This window comes from Phalacrocorax carbo (assembly GCF_963921805.1).
Source record: "Phalacrocorax carbo chromosome W unlocalized genomic scaffold, bPhaCar2.1 SUPER_W_unloc_3, whole genome shotgun sequence".
Taxonomy (NCBI): domain Eukaryota; kingdom Metazoa; phylum Chordata; class Aves; order Suliformes; family Phalacrocoracidae; genus Phalacrocorax; species Phalacrocorax carbo.
This window is the reverse complement of record NW_026990254.1, coordinates 661134-677763: the sequence shown is the minus strand read 5'-3', so window position 1 is coordinate 677763 and position 16630 is coordinate 661134. Positions and strand designations below refer to the sequence as shown.

At 46.2% G+C, this 16630-nt stretch overlaps 1 protein-coding gene across 6 annotated transcripts in view; it reads left to right on the top strand.

The window, feature by feature from the left end:
• Positions 1-15441: 15441 nt before the first annotated feature.
• The window catches only part of LOC135310861 (polycomb group RING finger protein 3-like), a 116034-nt gene continuing 114845 nt past the window's right edge, over positions 15442-16630 (top strand). For 5 of the 6 annotated variants that reach the window (XM_064439931.1, XM_064439934.1, XM_064439933.1 and 2 more), the window contains exon 1: positions 15442-15626. The gene's annotated coding sequence lies outside the window, so the exon portion shown is untranslated. Of the gene's footprint in view, positions 15627-15985; positions 16061-16630 lie in introns of those variants that run through there. The other variant, XM_064439932.1, reaches the window with a different exon arrangement.

Here is a 16630-nt window from a genome sequence, read left to right as displayed (position 1 = left end):
TGCGCGGTTCACCGTGGGCAGAGTAAAGGCAAATCTCTTTCTGTCATCTGGATGTAGCGGAATACTGAAGAAGCAGTCTTTGATATCTAAAACAATGACTTGCCATCCTTTCGGGACAGCACTCAGATCTGGTAGGCCAGGTTGGAGAGGCCCCATGTCCTCCATTTGCTGATTTACTGCTCTAAGGTCATGCAGCATCCTCCATTGGTTTTTGTCTTTCTTTTTTATAGCAAATATAGGGGTGTTCCACGGGCTCATCGAGGGCTCCAGGTGCCCTGCTTCGTGCTCTCGTTTTACTATAGCTCTTACAGCCTCTATTTTTTCTGTTGTCAGGGGCCACTGCTCCACCCAGATGGGCTGTTCGGTTTTCCACACCAACTTGTGCTGACAAAGCCCCTCTGAGGCAGTGGCCCTTATGCTAAATTTTTCAACCCGATCCCCATCTGGGCAAGGGCGTCTCGCCCTAACAAGGGGCTTGCTACCCCATCTGCTACAAGTATTGTCACTACGGCTGTGAGGAGCTTCCCTGCCTCCTCGTCCATGACTTCGAGTTTCACAGGGCAAGTACTAGTCCTCGTCTGTTGTTCTCCTCCTACCCCTATTATACGTTTTCCCATGGCAAGGGGCCAAGTTGGTGGCCACCGTTTGAGTGGCATCACTGTGACATCTGCCCCGGTATCCACTAACATTCCCAGGCATATCCGTGCCGGGCAACTTGGCTCTTGTGGGGTAATCATCACTGCTGCCATGGGTCTCTCGTTACAGCCAATGACCAAGGCCACGCTGGGGCTGTAGCCTGCAAATCTTTCTGGTTCTGCTCCCCTGCCTGAAGTTTCACTCTCCCTTGGTCCGCTACGGTGGGCCAAGCTCCCGGCACTGGCACCATGATGGGGGCCATTTGACTCACAGGAGGCGCGAATCCCCCTCGCTTCGCCCTCCCTTGGCCGTTTCCCGGCTTTGTGGTTGGACAATCTCTTGCCAGGTGTCCTGGCTTCCCACACGCCCAGCATCTCCCTACTGGGCGTGCTCCTCCTCCATTACGTCCTCCCCTTTCCGCTAGCGGGCACCCAGCTTTAAAGTGCCCTTGCCGTCCACACAAGTGACATCTCGGCCCCACCCCGGCCGCTTGCACCATCACCCTTTCTTCGCTTCCACAGTCAGGGTTCTGGCAGATGTGCGCTCCCACACCGCCATGCTGATTCAACACCTCCTGGTGCAAGACATGCCTGATGGTTTGACCCAATGATGCCCCCACTGCCAGGGTACGGAGGACATCTTGTGTTTGCGGATTTGCTTGATTTTGGAGGCAATCCATAAGGACTGCCTCCTTGGTTGCTTGTGGCAATTCTGATTCTATAATAGCCTTCTGCAACCTGTCACAAAACGTTGTAAATGGCTCTGCTAGTCCTTGCTGTATCTTTTGCCAAGGTTCTGCGCTCTTTTTTGTTTTTTTTTTCCTTCTCCGTACCTGCCCACTTCGCTATACGCTCTACAGGAACTCTCCGTTACCACTTGCAGCTCCCTGCCCCTCCTACAGGAGCTGTTCGGAGAGGGAATATCCCGGGCATCTCTATCCTTACTCCATCTAGGCTACAATCTCTGGCTATCAGCGGCCAGTTAGGTAACTCGACTGACTGTCGCTGGGGCGCACCCTTCGTTAAGAGTCCTGTCTGCCACCGAGTTACTTCCCCTAGTGCGCGTATAACCTGCTGCAGCTGCCGCAGCACGTCCTCCGCGGACCCCTCCGGAGCTGCAGCGCTTCGGACCTCCCCTTTTGGCAATCTCTCTCTTCCCTCACTCTGATTGGTCCTCCGAGTCCCTGCTGCCTTATGCCTCTTTTTGCACGCTGCAGGCAATCTGCCCCATCTTCCCACATGTGGACATCGGTTTCTCCCCCAACTTCTGATTCGCTGCTACTCGAGCTTGATCTATACCCACCCTGTCCTCCCCTCCAGGCACCCCAATCCTCCTCCTCGCCTGACTCCCATCTCAAGGGTTGCCCCGGGAGCCAGTCTCGAGGATCGGGCAGAGGGCGGCGCCGTTGCCGGCGCTGACCATCCTCCTCCTTCCGCTCCGTCACTCTCGCTGCATCCGCCGTTACGTCCCCCTCCCCGCGCGCAAGTACCCGCGCCTGTGCCAAATCGTCCCAGGGGTATGCAGGGGGGCGTTCCAAAGGTCCTGCTGGCTCAACAGGGAACACAGCTGCTTCCCGATCCACCTCTTTGGGAGCCTCAGACTGAGTCGCTGGCCAGGCTACTCCGTCTGAACTCTCCGCTTCTTCCCCATCCCCCACGATGCTTGCCCCTGTCTGTGTCCCCGCTGCCCCTCCTGGGTCTCTTTCCGGGCTACTGTCGCCTGTAGCACCGTGCAGGCACAGCCGCGCCTGCCGCCACGTCTCCTGATCATCCCGAGCTTTCAATAGTAATCGGTGTATCTTTCCCCAGAGCTGTATGTACTGGGGTTTTCCCATCATAGCCCTTTCGGCTAACTCCTCTTTAATTCTCACCCAATTATCTTTATCAAATATGTCCGCAGGACTCCGTATAAGCCCCTGCGTAATCATCCATTGGATACCCTTTGAGGTAGGCGCCTTCGAAATCAAAGTTCCATATTCCTTCCCCAATCCCTTCAGTACCTTTATGACTGACTCCATTGCGCGCCCGCCGTCCTGCGGCTCACCGTCCCACCCTTGCGTGCCTCAAGCTATCATTTCTCCCCGGCGAACTTGCCATGTCGCCCCACCGATCACGTCGGGGTCACCACTCATTGCTGTACGCTTCTGTGGGAGAACTTATCTTGGGCCGCATATCTCCGGGACACAGGGCTCTACCCACCCTGGGGACAGTGATGCACAGACATCAATATGATGGATGCAAAATGTCCTTTTATTTAACTGCGTCACACGCTTATATAGCTCTTGCGCTTCCTGTTCCTGCCACTCCTATGGGGAGGAGTCTATCTTTCCGTCACAGCCCGTGATCTTCCGGTCGCCGATCCCTGTCTATTTCCCTACATCCAGAAGCTTGCTTTCGTGCCCCAAATATCGCTTTGTCGGCATAGTCATCGTGGTTAGGAGGTCGATAGCAGATGCCCACTGTGAGGTCCTGCTTGAGACAACCCCTCTGACTTTAACCCAGAGGCATTTGATAGAGTTGTCGTAATCACTATGTTTGACTTTGATACATTCAAGGTTTTCCTTAATGTGGAGACCAGTGACTCCACCTCTTCTACCCTGCCTGTCTTTACGAAAGAGCCTGTAACCGTTCATTGCGATCCTCCAGTCATTTGAGTTGTCCCACCATGTTTCGGTTGCTCCTATGGTGTCATAACCTTCTGAGTGGGCATGGAGCTCCAGTTCCTCCTGTTTGTTACCTAGACTGCGTGCATTTGTATACATACTCTTGAGGTGATTGCTCTTCTTCCACGTTGGACACCTTCAAGAGTCGTCTGGACAGGGTGCTGGGCCATCTTGTTTAGACTCTGCTCTTCCTAGAAAGGTTGGACTAGATGATCCCTGAGGTCCCTTCCAACTGGTGATTATGTGATTCTGTGATTCTGTTTCACCTCTTGGGAGACAGCTAAGGAACCTTTATCACCACACTGCTTGGCCTGACTTACTCCCCCGTTGGATGTGCTGGTGTGAGCACTTCTGCAATGGATCCCACCCCCCAAGTCCTTCAGTTTAAAGCCCGCCTCACCAAGTTAGCCAGCCTACTGCTGAAGATTCCCTTACCCCTTTTAGACAGGTGGATTCCATCCCTCCGTAGCATGTTGTAGTCATTGAAGAACACCCCATTGTCATAAAAGCCAAACCCCTCACAGTGGCACCAGCCACGTAGCCAGAAGTTGATATACATTATGCGCCTGTTTCTGGCTGCTCCCTACCCTCGAACTGGCAAAATGGAAGAGAAGATAACTTGGGCGCCAATATTTTTCACTTGCTTAAACAACAGTGGAAAAGGTTGAATTGGCCGATAGATAAAGTGCTACCTTCCACCCCAATTAAGCAGATTCGCAGATTAATGCCCTGTACAGACCCTGAGACCTGGGACGGTGATATTTGGCTTGATAGTGATGATGAGATTGCAGAAACCCCTGATCCCAAACCAGAACCAGTTCCTTTAAGACCTTTGATTAAAACCGAGACCGCTGTCGATGACAGTGATGGAACCTGCATTACTGGGTGAACAATTCCATGGTCACCAGCGGAGTTACTGAAAATACAGAAGAAATTCTCAAGGTGGCCAGGAGAATCAAAAGCTGAGTATGTGTGGTGAGTTTCTCTTCAAGGAGGAGACCGAATTATGTTAAGTAAGGAAGAAGCTGGAAGCTATTGGGGGCCAGGAGTATTCTTAACCTCCATGCCAGAAAATCATAGCTATTCTTTAACTGCACGGGTTGCATATTGGGCAGGTGGTATAGATCCTCAGGAGAGAGAAGAACCACTGGAGATTAATGCTACTGGCTTCTCCGATCTGGCTGCATCAGTACAGAAAGCAGCCTGCATACAGGCAATGTACAAAAGAGGCAAGTTAAGGAAATCCCTGATGCTAGCTCCCGTTGACCCGGCATGATTAACCCCTCTTATTTGCAGGCTTCCTGATAGTCTCAAACTACTTGCAGCAAACACACAAGATTGCATACAACCTGCCCAGCACAGGGTTAAATTCACTGGAATCGATGGCGTGGAAAAGGAATGCAATATGGGGAAAGTTTCACTCTGGCTGCCAGGAGAACAAAGACTAACCAAGGCAGAGATGTTAGTTGGTGCAGCACTCACTGACATTCTGGGATTTAACATACTGCATGGATGGGTGTGGAAACCCCCAGACGGGACAGTGTGGATTTTTGCAGGAAATGAAATAGGGTCACACTTAGTGAGATTAAATTTCTTGCAAACATCTGTACCCTTACCTGCCTCTTGTACCACTAATGTCCGGCAATACCCGTTACCAGCTGCAATTACGGGGACTGACAGGGTGGTAACAGAATTGGAGGAAAGAGGCATCATCAAAAGGACTGATTCACCTTATAATTCACCAGTGTGACCAGTAAAGCAGCCAACTGGGCAATGGCATTTCACAGTGGATTACCAACAGTTAAATGCTAATACTGCACCTTTAACTGCCACAGTTCCAAACATTGTTGAGATTGTGACACTGATACAGGGAGCTGCCCAGCCTTGGAGATGGCTGCCCCAAAATGAAAGCCTCTTGTGTATCTGCTAATACCGTCACTCCGAAGGTTCCTACTGAGCCAAGAGAATAGCCTATGGGATTTTACATTGGAAAACAAAATAATAATAACCCTGTCAGTTGTATACTCAACCAAGCATGCTTCCTTTCTTTTTATATTTACAGGAATCACCCTTGGTTATGGCATAACCTGTCTGGGAAAGACTCTGCCAGGACCAGTTTCCTTCTAATCAAAATTAGCACATTCCTTCTGGTCCAGACACATGATCTTTGGAACCATGCACTTCTCACCAAATTTTGTCCCTGCAGGCTGCTGACGCGGAAGTCACGGACACAGCACACGATCAATATGATCAAGCAGATGTCACTTTATTGCAGACACAGCACGGTTAATATAGCTCTTTAACCACCTTATCACGCACAAGTCTATTGTTATTTGGTCAGCTGTGTTTGGCCACGCGCTGTTAGTTATATTCAGATTCGCTTATACTCTTAATCCATGCGCGCAGCCTGATCTGCCCATATCCTGCTTTTAGTTCCACTAGTCCGTGGTTACTTCCCCTTTTTCCTGCTTGCTTCATGCCTTTAAAACCGCAGTCGACCTTTGCGACATCCTTGAGGCCTTCTTGTTCACAGGCAGATTAAGTCCACGCAGTCTGAGTCTGGATTGTTCGCTACGTGTCCTTGGCTTTCCAGATATCCCACAGCAGGCCACACCAGGAGAAGAAATACAGATAGGGTGTTGAACAATCAATGACTCTACCCACAGCAAACCCTCTGAAATTTGCATTCTGTCTCTGGGGCAAATGTGGTGTAAGAATTATTATTTGACTTTATGACTACTGAGCAAAACATGTGGAATCCATGTGTGATGGGATGGCCATGGGTTGAAGCATATGTGCTTTTTCTTTAGCTTGGGCTTTCAATTCAAAATTTACCATATCCACACGCCCAACCTCCTATTGAATTGTCTCCTCACAGCAGTAACATTGGTCCCTATGTAATTAAAAGCATAGGGCAACAGCGAGTACTCTGTAATCTGTCATACTCCCTCAAATGGGTGGAATTAGCAATGCAGACTAATTTCTCTGCAGTTAAACCTACCTGTTCACCATTCTTGGGTATGTCTTACGCAGGCTGGTCAGCATGGTTGCACAGACAGACCCTCACCTCTCAAAAATGACCAGAGAGAGATGTGACTGGTGCCTTAGGAACAGGACTGGGAGTACCCTTTACAATCTTCTCTTTCAGCCCTGGGAGATAACCAATGGCTTTTGTCAGATATATTGCCTCAGTGGGGAAAGGTAAATGAGAAAGACCACCAGTTGATTACAGATGCACTTGGTGCCACCCAAAATAATGCTTCTCTAGCTCTTAGTTGTATCCAAGCTCAGCTGTGGATACAATCTATAGTTGCTGCAGTTATAAGAGAAGGTGAGGGAGGCACCCTGCCCACTGAAATTTGAAAGATGATTTGGGATAATGCAACTAAATTTGAGAAAGAATTCCAGTCCTGGTGGTAGCCAGTTAATTTTACCTACGACCCTACTGATGGCAAAGCCACAGCTTTTGTTTTGACAATATGCAATGCTTCGGTATATACCATATACCTGCTGGGGTTGAACCACAATGGGGCTGTACTCTATCCATTGGACCATCGAGCATGGGCCCAACGAAGAGAAGACAAATGGGAAACCCTTGATGTTACCACGTATTGTGCGGGAGCAACAAGGATTTATTTGTGAGAGCAACACCATCAAAACCCAAGACGTTTGTCTTGACACTGAACAAAATGTTTGTCATTTTGAAATACAACCTGATGGAACCCCTAAAACTGTACTGATATATATTGGGAAAGGATGCGCTTGTATGAGAGCCCTTTGTGATTCTATACTTGTAGACAGCACCACTGTAGATACTCATAATCACTCTAATATTTGTGTTTGTAACCTTACTAACATAATGGGATGTAACTTTAATTATTCAGCTCCTGTTACATCCTACCAATTGCTACAATCTAACTACACATCATATCAAGGCTAGTTACCTACTATTAATGCAACACCAGCTTGTCTAGGTCTCTCTGGATGACATCCCGTCCTTCAGGTGCGTCAACTGCACTGCTCAGCTTGGTGTCATCTGCAAGCTTGCTGACGGTGCACTCAATTCCACTATGTCATTGATGAAGATATTAAATAGTATCAGTCCCAGTATGGACCCCTGAGGGACACCACTCATCACCGGTCTCCATCTGGACATCAAGCCGTTGACCACCGCCCTCTGGCTGTGACCATCCAGCCAGTTCCTTATCCACCAAACAGTCCGCCCATCAAATCCATCTCTCTCCAGTTTAGAGAGAAGGATGCTGTGGAGGGGACTGTGTCAAAGGCCTACAGAAGTCCAGGTAGATGACATCCATTGCTCTTCCCTTGTCCACTGATGTAGTCACTCCATCATAGAAGGCCACTAGGTTGGTCAGGCAGGACTTGCCCTTGGTGAAGCCATGTTGGCTGTCTCTAACCGCCTCCCTGCCTTCCATATGTTTTGACACATCTTCCAGGAGGATTTGTTCCATGATCTTTCTGGGCACAGAGGTGAGGCTGACTGGTCGGTATTTCACAGGGTCCTCCTTTTTACCCTTTTTAAAAATGGGTGTAATGTTTCCCTTTTTCCAGTCCCCGGGGACTTAACGTGACTGCCATGACTTTTCAAATATCATGGAGAGTGGCTCCACAGGCTGCAGTTCCTGTCCAGAAAATCCTACTCCGGCGTGGGTTCTCCATGGGCCACAGTTCTATCAGGAAATATCCATCTGCTTTGGCATGGGTCCTCTGTGGGCTGTAGGGAATATTTGCTTCACCATGGGGCACCTCCTCCAATGACAACCTTGGTGTTCCCTCTGCTATTTCTCACTTTTTGTTCCCTCATCCTCTGCCTGTTTGTCATTTTCTGTTCTTTCTCAAATATGTTTTTGTCACCGAAATCAGGAATAAACCTTGTAACACCAATGCAGTGTTAAAAGGCAGGCATTCCTTATTTACAGTGCCAGATGCACGGGGGATCGCTCCTCCTAACGTGCATACCGTCAGGTCTCTCTGTGCCGGTTAAGTACATGCTCTATGTACATATTAATTAGTTTTCTGATAAAAGATATACATATTCATTATATGTAAATGTCATTTGCACATGCCTGTTGGTGTCTCCGGGTGGTCGTCAGGGGTCTCTGGATGAAGGATTCACTTTAGCAAACACTAAACCAGAACAGACCATCCCTCAAGAATAGCACATACGTCATCTCAGAACTGAGTTTGCGCAAACACAAGGGTTAACTAGCAGACACAGGGAGGAAGAGTGGATGTTACCTCGGTAGGAGTAGTCCTTAGTAGACAGCGAAGGCTAGTGAGCTGTACACCTGTTTTGTCGAAAGCCCCGTAATAAGGCTCTTCATGAAGAATTTTCAGTGAGTAAGTGGCAGGTGTTTTGTTATTTCAGGTGATGATGACTGAGTAGCTGGTGTTGGCCATGGGATCCCTTTGAGCATTGCTATGCAGTCTTCCTGTTGGAGTCGTGCCAGAGGTTGCTGGCTAGCATAAGTGCTCTAGGTTTCTTCTCCTAACTTTTCATTTAAAGTGGATGCAAGGTTCGGGAACTGGCTGTTAAATCAAGAAAGATAAACCTCAAGCACCAAGTTTGCAAGACAGGAAAGTACTTGCTGCAGCTGTTACCAGCTATGGTGTAATGAGTGGAGCATTCCTCAGTTAATGGAGGGCCTTAATAAGGTCTTGGATCTCAAGATGAGTTAGGGCTGGGGGAAAGAGTTGAGGGTTTGTTTGTGGGGGTTTTTGAGAGGGCAGGCTGTGTGGATTATGGGATCCTATAAGTTCTTTTTGCAGTATTACTACTCTGATAGGTGTGTTCTCTAGCAGAGTTCATGTGTATGTTTCTTCCCCTAAGGTGCATTAAGGATTTAGCTGCCTTCTTTTCTTCTAGAAGTGCTTAAGATATGTTATCTTATCACTTATTGTCTCTTGTTTCTTTTTTGGTGTTAGTGCTTCAGTTTCTCTCTGTGTCTGGTATGGTGTAGGAACAGAACAGCAAATGGTGAAGTTCATGATAAACATGGGGTATTAATAATCATGCTAACATTATTTAGTTTGTCTTGAATTTGTATGTTAGTGCTTGGTCTTTTCCTGTAGTTTCTATCGCATTAGGCCTGCTGCATGCACCCAATGAAAGATAATGTCTAAATAAAATGTAAAAAAAACCCCAACCAAACAAAAAGTCCTCAAACTTTACTGATAATAGGCTAATACTTTAAGTTGTTGCAAATAAAAAAAGGTACTGCACAATATCCAGTCTATGAATAGGGACTACCACAGAATCCATGGACTTCTTGCAGAGCTTGAGACCCATATGGATTGGACTTGAGTGGAATCTCCTGTGACTGCAATGCAGGGGTCAACTGGAATCAAATATAACAGACTTAGCTGAACTAACTTTTTTTTTAAGCTGTAAAATAATATGAAGTCCTAGGTAAGTCACTAGAAATTGTCTGGATTTATTACTTCATTCTTTGTAATCTTGTTGTGAAGAAAGTTGTAAATAATGTGGCAAGTAGGTTTTTTATTCCACATTGTTTTAATGTAGTGTTAGTTTTCACTCTGAGGACTTCTTATAATATTTGAGGGTTGAGTCTAGATTTGATAAAAGTGTCTGTAATATGTAAATATAACTGTAAGGTGGCTTTAAGCACATGATTTTTTTTTAACCTTATAAATGGTATGTTACATTAGAAAATAAAATTATTGTGCTTCCCAGAACATATGATATCTGTGAAGTACATCCAGGATCCAAACTGAAGATGATTGTAGGTGTTAGTGGAACAGCAAAGTTGAGCATTGTTTGTGCTATCTGCCAGGGATTGACTGGAAAACCTTTTATTGTGTAAGGCAATAAGGTGAATAAAAAGTTTTGTAAGATTTTAATGTTTAATCTGAGTTTTATTGAGGGCTCAGCCCATCAGAAGGGAACAAAAACCTTTTTATCTTAGGGAAAAAAAAAAAAAAATCAATTAAAACAGGCATCTGATTTGTAGAATAACCCTGGTCCAGAGACAAAGGCTTTTACCAAAGGGATGGGCTTATTTAACTGTTGTCTTGGCTGAACTGAAAGATGGAAACACGTGAATTCTCCTAGAACCTTACTAGACTAGGTGTTATGTTGGAAGATTTCCAGGCTTCTGTAGTGGGGTAAGAAAATGCCTCCTATTACATAAATAATATTCAAATAAGAACCCCAACTAAATTTAAGGAAAAATTATAATTAATTCTACCATAAGTTTCCAAATCTATAAGATCTATTGAAATAATGTCATTGATGTGTCTGAGAATTTATCTAAAAGCCTGGAGCCATTAAAATTTGATTTAAATGCAAGTTGGATGATTTGCAGATAAGTGTTCCCATTATCTTCAATGGGACTCTTATTTTTACTCCCAAGAGAAAATGTGCTGGCATAACAGTAGGAAGCTTGTTTGCATTGTCAGATGTTTTTCCTCTTGCTTTGCTGGATATTTTGGTTAGATGGAATATGTTTCACTAGAACTTTAAAACACTAAATCTGGCTACTGTTGTGGTTTAGCTCCAGTAAGCAACTGAGCACGACACAGCTGCTCGCTCACTCCTCCCACCCCAATGGGAGGGGGGAGAGAATCGGAAGAGCACAAGCAATAAAAATTGTGGGTTGAGATAATAACAGTTGAATTATTAAAAATAAAACAGTAATAATGGTAATTATAACAATCATAATATATAAAGGAAAATAATGAGAGAGAGACAAAACCTGGGGAGGGCAAGAAAAAAAACCCCAAAAAACAAGTGATGCAACCATTCACCACCTGCCAACCAATGCTGCCAGTCCCTGAGCATGATCGCTGCCTCCCCTGGCCAACTCCCCCCAGCTTTATATACTGGGCATGATGTCATATGATATGGAATATCCCTTTGGCCAGTTTGGATTAGCTATCTTGGCTGTGACCCTTGCTCTCCCAGCTTCTTGCGTACCTAACAGAGCATGGGAAGCTGGAAAAGTCCTTGACTAGCGTAAGCACTACTTAGCAGCAACTAAAACATCAGTGTGTTATCAATATTTTCATACTAAGTCCAAAACACAGCACTATACCAGCTACCATGGGTCCCAATGGGATGTACCCATGAGTGCTGAGGGAGCTGGTGGATATTCTTGACAAACCACTCTTCATCTTTGAAAGGTCATGGAGGACAGGAGAGGTGCCCAAGGACTGGAGGGTAGCCAATGTCACTCCAATCTTCAGAAAGGGCAAGAAGGAGGACCTGGGGAACAATAGGCCAGTCAGCCTCACCTCCATCCCTGGAAAGGTAATGGAACAGTTTGTTCTGGAAGTCATCTCCAGGCATGCAGAGGAAAAGAATGTTATCAGAAACAGTCAACATGGATTCACCAAGGGAAGATCATGCTTGACCAAGTTGATGGCCTTCTTTGATGGTGTGACTGGCTGGGTAGATGAAGGGAGAGCAGTAGATGCTGTTTATCTCGACTTCAGCAAGGCTTTTGATACTGTCTCCCATAACATCCTCATAAATAAGCCTAGGAAGCGTGGGTTAGATGAGAGGACAGCGAGGTGGATTGAGAACTGGCTGAACAACAGAGCTCAGAGGGTCGTGATCAACAGGGCAGAGTGGTTGGAAGCCTGCAACTAGTGGTGTTCCCCAGGGGTCTGTGCTGGGTCCAGTCCTGTTCAACATATTCATCAATGACCTGGACGAAGGGATAGAGTGTAACCTCAGCAAGTTTGCTGATGATACCAAGCTGGGAGGAGTAGCTGATACACCAGAAGGCTGTGCTGCCATCCAGCTGGACCTGGACCTGGACCGTCCAGGTAAGTGGTGCTTTGCGCCCAGTGGTGGGGCTTTCCCATTCAAAGGCAAATATCACCTGGCTATCTTTGTCTAGAGGTGTGCAGAAGAAGGCATCCTTGAGATTGAGCACAGTAAACCACTTATGCTTTTCCTTCAAGTTTGTCAGTAAGGTATATGGATTAGCCACTACTGGGTGAATATCTTGAACAATTTGATTCATTCTTAAGTCTTGAACTAATCCATATTCCTTGCCATTTTGGTTTTTTTATTGGCAATATTGGAGTGTTATATTCTGATTCACACTCTATCAATAATCCAGAAAATTCATTATTAATCCTTCCAACCCCTTCCTAGCCTCCCACTTGATAGGGTACTGTTTTTGCCTTACCAGCTTAGTCCCGGGTTTTAAGACAACTTTTACTGGTTCTGTCAATTTAGACCAACCTGGGATTCCATCAGCCCGTACGGAGGGTGTTACTGCATCCTCTACTCCTGCAGGAATTTCTTCCTCTGGTCTTTGTGCGTTCTGTAACATAAAAATTCTCACTTCCACAGCTTTTGATTCAGGTATTAATAATTGCACTTCTCCATTCTTAAAAGTTATCTGCACATCTATTTTGCTCAATAAATTTCTTCCTATCAAGGGCACCGGGTATTCAGGCATATATAAAAATTTGTGAGTAAAAACTCCACTTCCAATTCCACATTTAATTGTTTGGAAGAAAGGCCTTACCTCTTTTTCCCTGTGGCCCCAGTAATAGATATGTTTTGTTTACTCAGTTTACCTGTACAGGTATTTAACACTGGATATGCCGCTCCTGTATCTATTGGAAAAAAATCTCTCTTATTGTTCCCCAACTTCAAGGTAACCTCCTCATATGTCAACAATATATTCAACACCACCTGTGTATCCTTCCACTCTGGATCATGATTCTCCAAAACAGTTTCCAATACCTTTGCCACCTTTTCCAGGTCTTCCCTATAAGTTCCAGCCATCTCTTTCCAAGCCCTTAAGTCTGCTACCGAGAAGGGTACTTTAACCCACACTGGTTCTCCTGTCAGACCCTGCCTTAAGGGTGCTTGTAGCACTGCCCCCCCGTCTCCTAGTTCTTCCTGCTACTGCACTGAAATTCTCCCCTTCACTTTCAGCATCACTGTTCACATCCCTCTTATCCACTTCTCCAACTTCCCTGTTTCCACCCTGATCATTACCTCCCCATAGATTTCCCTGTTCCGGAGCCACTAATAATCCTACATCATCTTCCTCTTCCACTGGCTCCTTGTATTTTTACACCTTTTACCAATACTACATGCAGAACAACATCGTTTTGGCATTTGTCCTGAATTTGTTCTAAAGCCAAAACCTTTGCATCCTTAGTAATCAATCCACATTCTTTTCTACTTTTCCAGCCATTCCGCAACGTGAAAAACAAATCCACATACAGTATCTTATCCCATTTTCCTTCTCTTTTACAAATCAACATTAATTGTAATATAGTATTATTACATTATAATAATATAATATATATTATATTAATATAGTATTATAGTGTTATATTTCAAATTATACATTGGCCACCAATGATTACAATACTCAATTAACCGCTTCCTTGTGAGGGGAACACCCCCCCTCCTTCCAGTGCATCAATAAACACCCCAAAAGTGACTTTTTCAGGATGTCTCCTTTAGATGATTCCCCACCCATATTAAATGTGTGTTCCAAAACAACTATCTGATCCAAACACGCAAAAACAAATCCAATCCGTAGTTCCAATAACCAAGCCAAAATTCAGAGACCAATCAAGACAATTAACCAAACTGGGAACTCAAACCACTTTCAGTGGGACTCTAACCCACAACCAGAAAACATACTTTGCAAAATTCTTTTTCTCTTAATAACTGACCAACATCAATATTAAAAGTACCGGTACTTAAAACCAAATCATAATTACAGTTTCCAAGTAAATAAACTTTCCCTTCCTGCACGGGCAGGCCTTTGGCTGGTACGTGAGGCACTCACAGCAGCAAGCGCTTAATTCCTTTACCTCGCTGGGACCTGAACCCATCGCCGGGATTCGAACCCTGACCCTTGGCTGGCACTCCGGGCGTCCCTGTAGTAACGTACAAACAAGCCTTCCCTTAGGTACCTTTATAGCCCAACACTGCGAGGCTTCACCTTACAGGCAGGCAACTGTTACCTTTAATATTCCTTTAAATCCTTTAAGAAAAGAATGCCTTTACCTTCCCAGGGGCCTTTCTCAGAGCCCTTTGGTCTGGGGAATGGAGGTTCTCCCCAAGAATCCCTTGGTGCTGGCTGGAGGCCCTGTGATCCCACGGATCTGTAGAGGTTCAGCAGCAGAGTCCCATCTGGGTGACCAAAACCATCACCGAAATCCGGTTGGTTCAACTGGTTTTGACTGGCGCCTACTGCTAGGTTGTTTGCATCCCTCCAGGATGTTCCCCGTCAGGCTTGTGAAGATTATGTCCTTGAGTGCATTCTTGCCTGAGGCCCCTTACAACAGTTGTTGCAGAAAAGCTGTTGGTGGGTTGTGCAGGGTTTATTCCTGTGTAAATAAGGGTGTTGGTGGGCTGTGGCAGTGAGATCTTTCCTTGTATGTTGCAAGAGTGTTCTCCCAATATGTGAAGGAGATGTTAGAAGGGTCATGTAGAAAATGTCTGTCCCTGTTTATCACATCGTTTATGACAGCGATGAGTGTCCCTGTATGTGGAAATGTGCAGGTTTGGGGAGGGTTGTTCTGGGGTGCTTGTCTTTGCATGTGGAGAAAGTACAGGTTTGGGGGAAGCAGTGCCAGGGGTGCCTGTCCCTGCATGTCAAGAAGGCTAAATGGGGCAGGGGAAAAGCATGCATTGCACAAGGGCTATTTCTGGGTAAATTCACCCCTCACCCAATCACTCCCATCTTGACAAAAAGACAACATACAAGGATACTACCTGAAAAAAGCATACATGCATGAGGGAGCAATACTGGGCTGAGAATCCTACAGGGACCACCCTAAGGAGGAGCAGAGAGGTATCCTCCACCCCAAGCTTAGGGGGAAACTGGAAAGACACTGCTCCCCTTTCAGCACATGCATAACGGAGTGGGATAGGAGGACTGGATGACGCGAAACCAATCCTATATCTCAGGAGAGGCAAGGATACAGATCTGAGTGTATGTGTACACACAGTGCGCATGCGCTGTGTGCACGACACGCTCACTCGGCTTTATTCGGTCCGCACTCGGCTATTTCCGTCTCTTTGTTTTAAACTCTGAGTCGGAATATTGGGGGGGGGGGGGGGGGGGGGGGTGTGGGGGTGTGGGGTGGGGTGGGTGGGAGAGAGAGAAGGAGAAGAGGAAAGTCAGAAAGTATCTTTCTTTGGGGTATAGGGAAAAAATAAAAGGGGAACTGGAAGGAAAAGGGGACGGAAATCAACCCCCTGAAGATAAAAGATTCCTGCTCCTCCCCTTTCTCTTAGCGGCTGGGCACAGCGTTGCTCTTCATCTCTTCTGTTGTCGTCGCTGCCATTTGTTGACAGGTCAGTCTGCCGTCCTCTGGTGCTGGGGGGGGGAACGGGGGGGGCGGACGGACGGACACGACACGACACGACACCGGGTCGGGTGTGGGCAGACTGTGCTTGAACTTTTTGCGATGTAGAAAACGCACGCTATTGTCTCGGTGGGTTCGATGGGGTATGGTGTGGGTTTTTTTTTTTCTCTTCCCCTCCTTAAACCCCCTTCCTTTTTCGTGCTTAAGGGTAGCTTATGCCCACCAAGGGGAAAGGTGTCTTTTCCTTTAAAAAACCCCCACAAACTTCTCCCCCCACCTTTTTCCCCCCCTTCTGTTTTCACGCCTCCCTTTCCTATTCCAACTATTAAGCTTCCTGGCTTCTGGAGGAGTGGTAACGCTTCTTTCTTTCCGGGTGCCTGGTCAGCCTGTCCCTGCGTCCTGCCAACAGACTCCTGTCCTCAGGTTTGCATGGAGGCCTCGCGTTACTGTGGGTTGGCTTAGGTGCATAGCTCAGCAGGGTGATAAGAAACGTGAGCTTTCTCCACCCCTGTTAATAGTTTTGCAATGATTAAACCCCCACTGTTGGGAGGGGAAGGGAATCTGTCTCTAGTCAGACTGGAGTGGGCGTATTCTTTGCTAAATGACCTCATTTATACAGATGTGGGGTTTTGATGCTGTGTATGACTTAGGTTTTCAAGTTCCGTGAGAAGAATTGAAGTAGCACTGGTACACTAAAAAAAGAATGTTTGTGATTTACATTGCTCCCCGCTCCCGAGTACTTGTTGAATGGTGTAGTCTTTTACGACCAAGTTCGTTTGTTTTTTACAAATGTTGAATTTGTCAGTGAGTTGTGGTGCTATGGAATAACGTGGCAGTCGGTCTCTTGTTGAAAAGTAATTGATTTTGCTTCAGAATGTTCTATGAAGAAACTGTAGGAGACTAAATACTTAAATACTGTGGTTATATAATGCTTGGATGCTCTAGTTCACATATATTTTTGTTTCGGGAAATGTTGTATACTCTATAATGCTG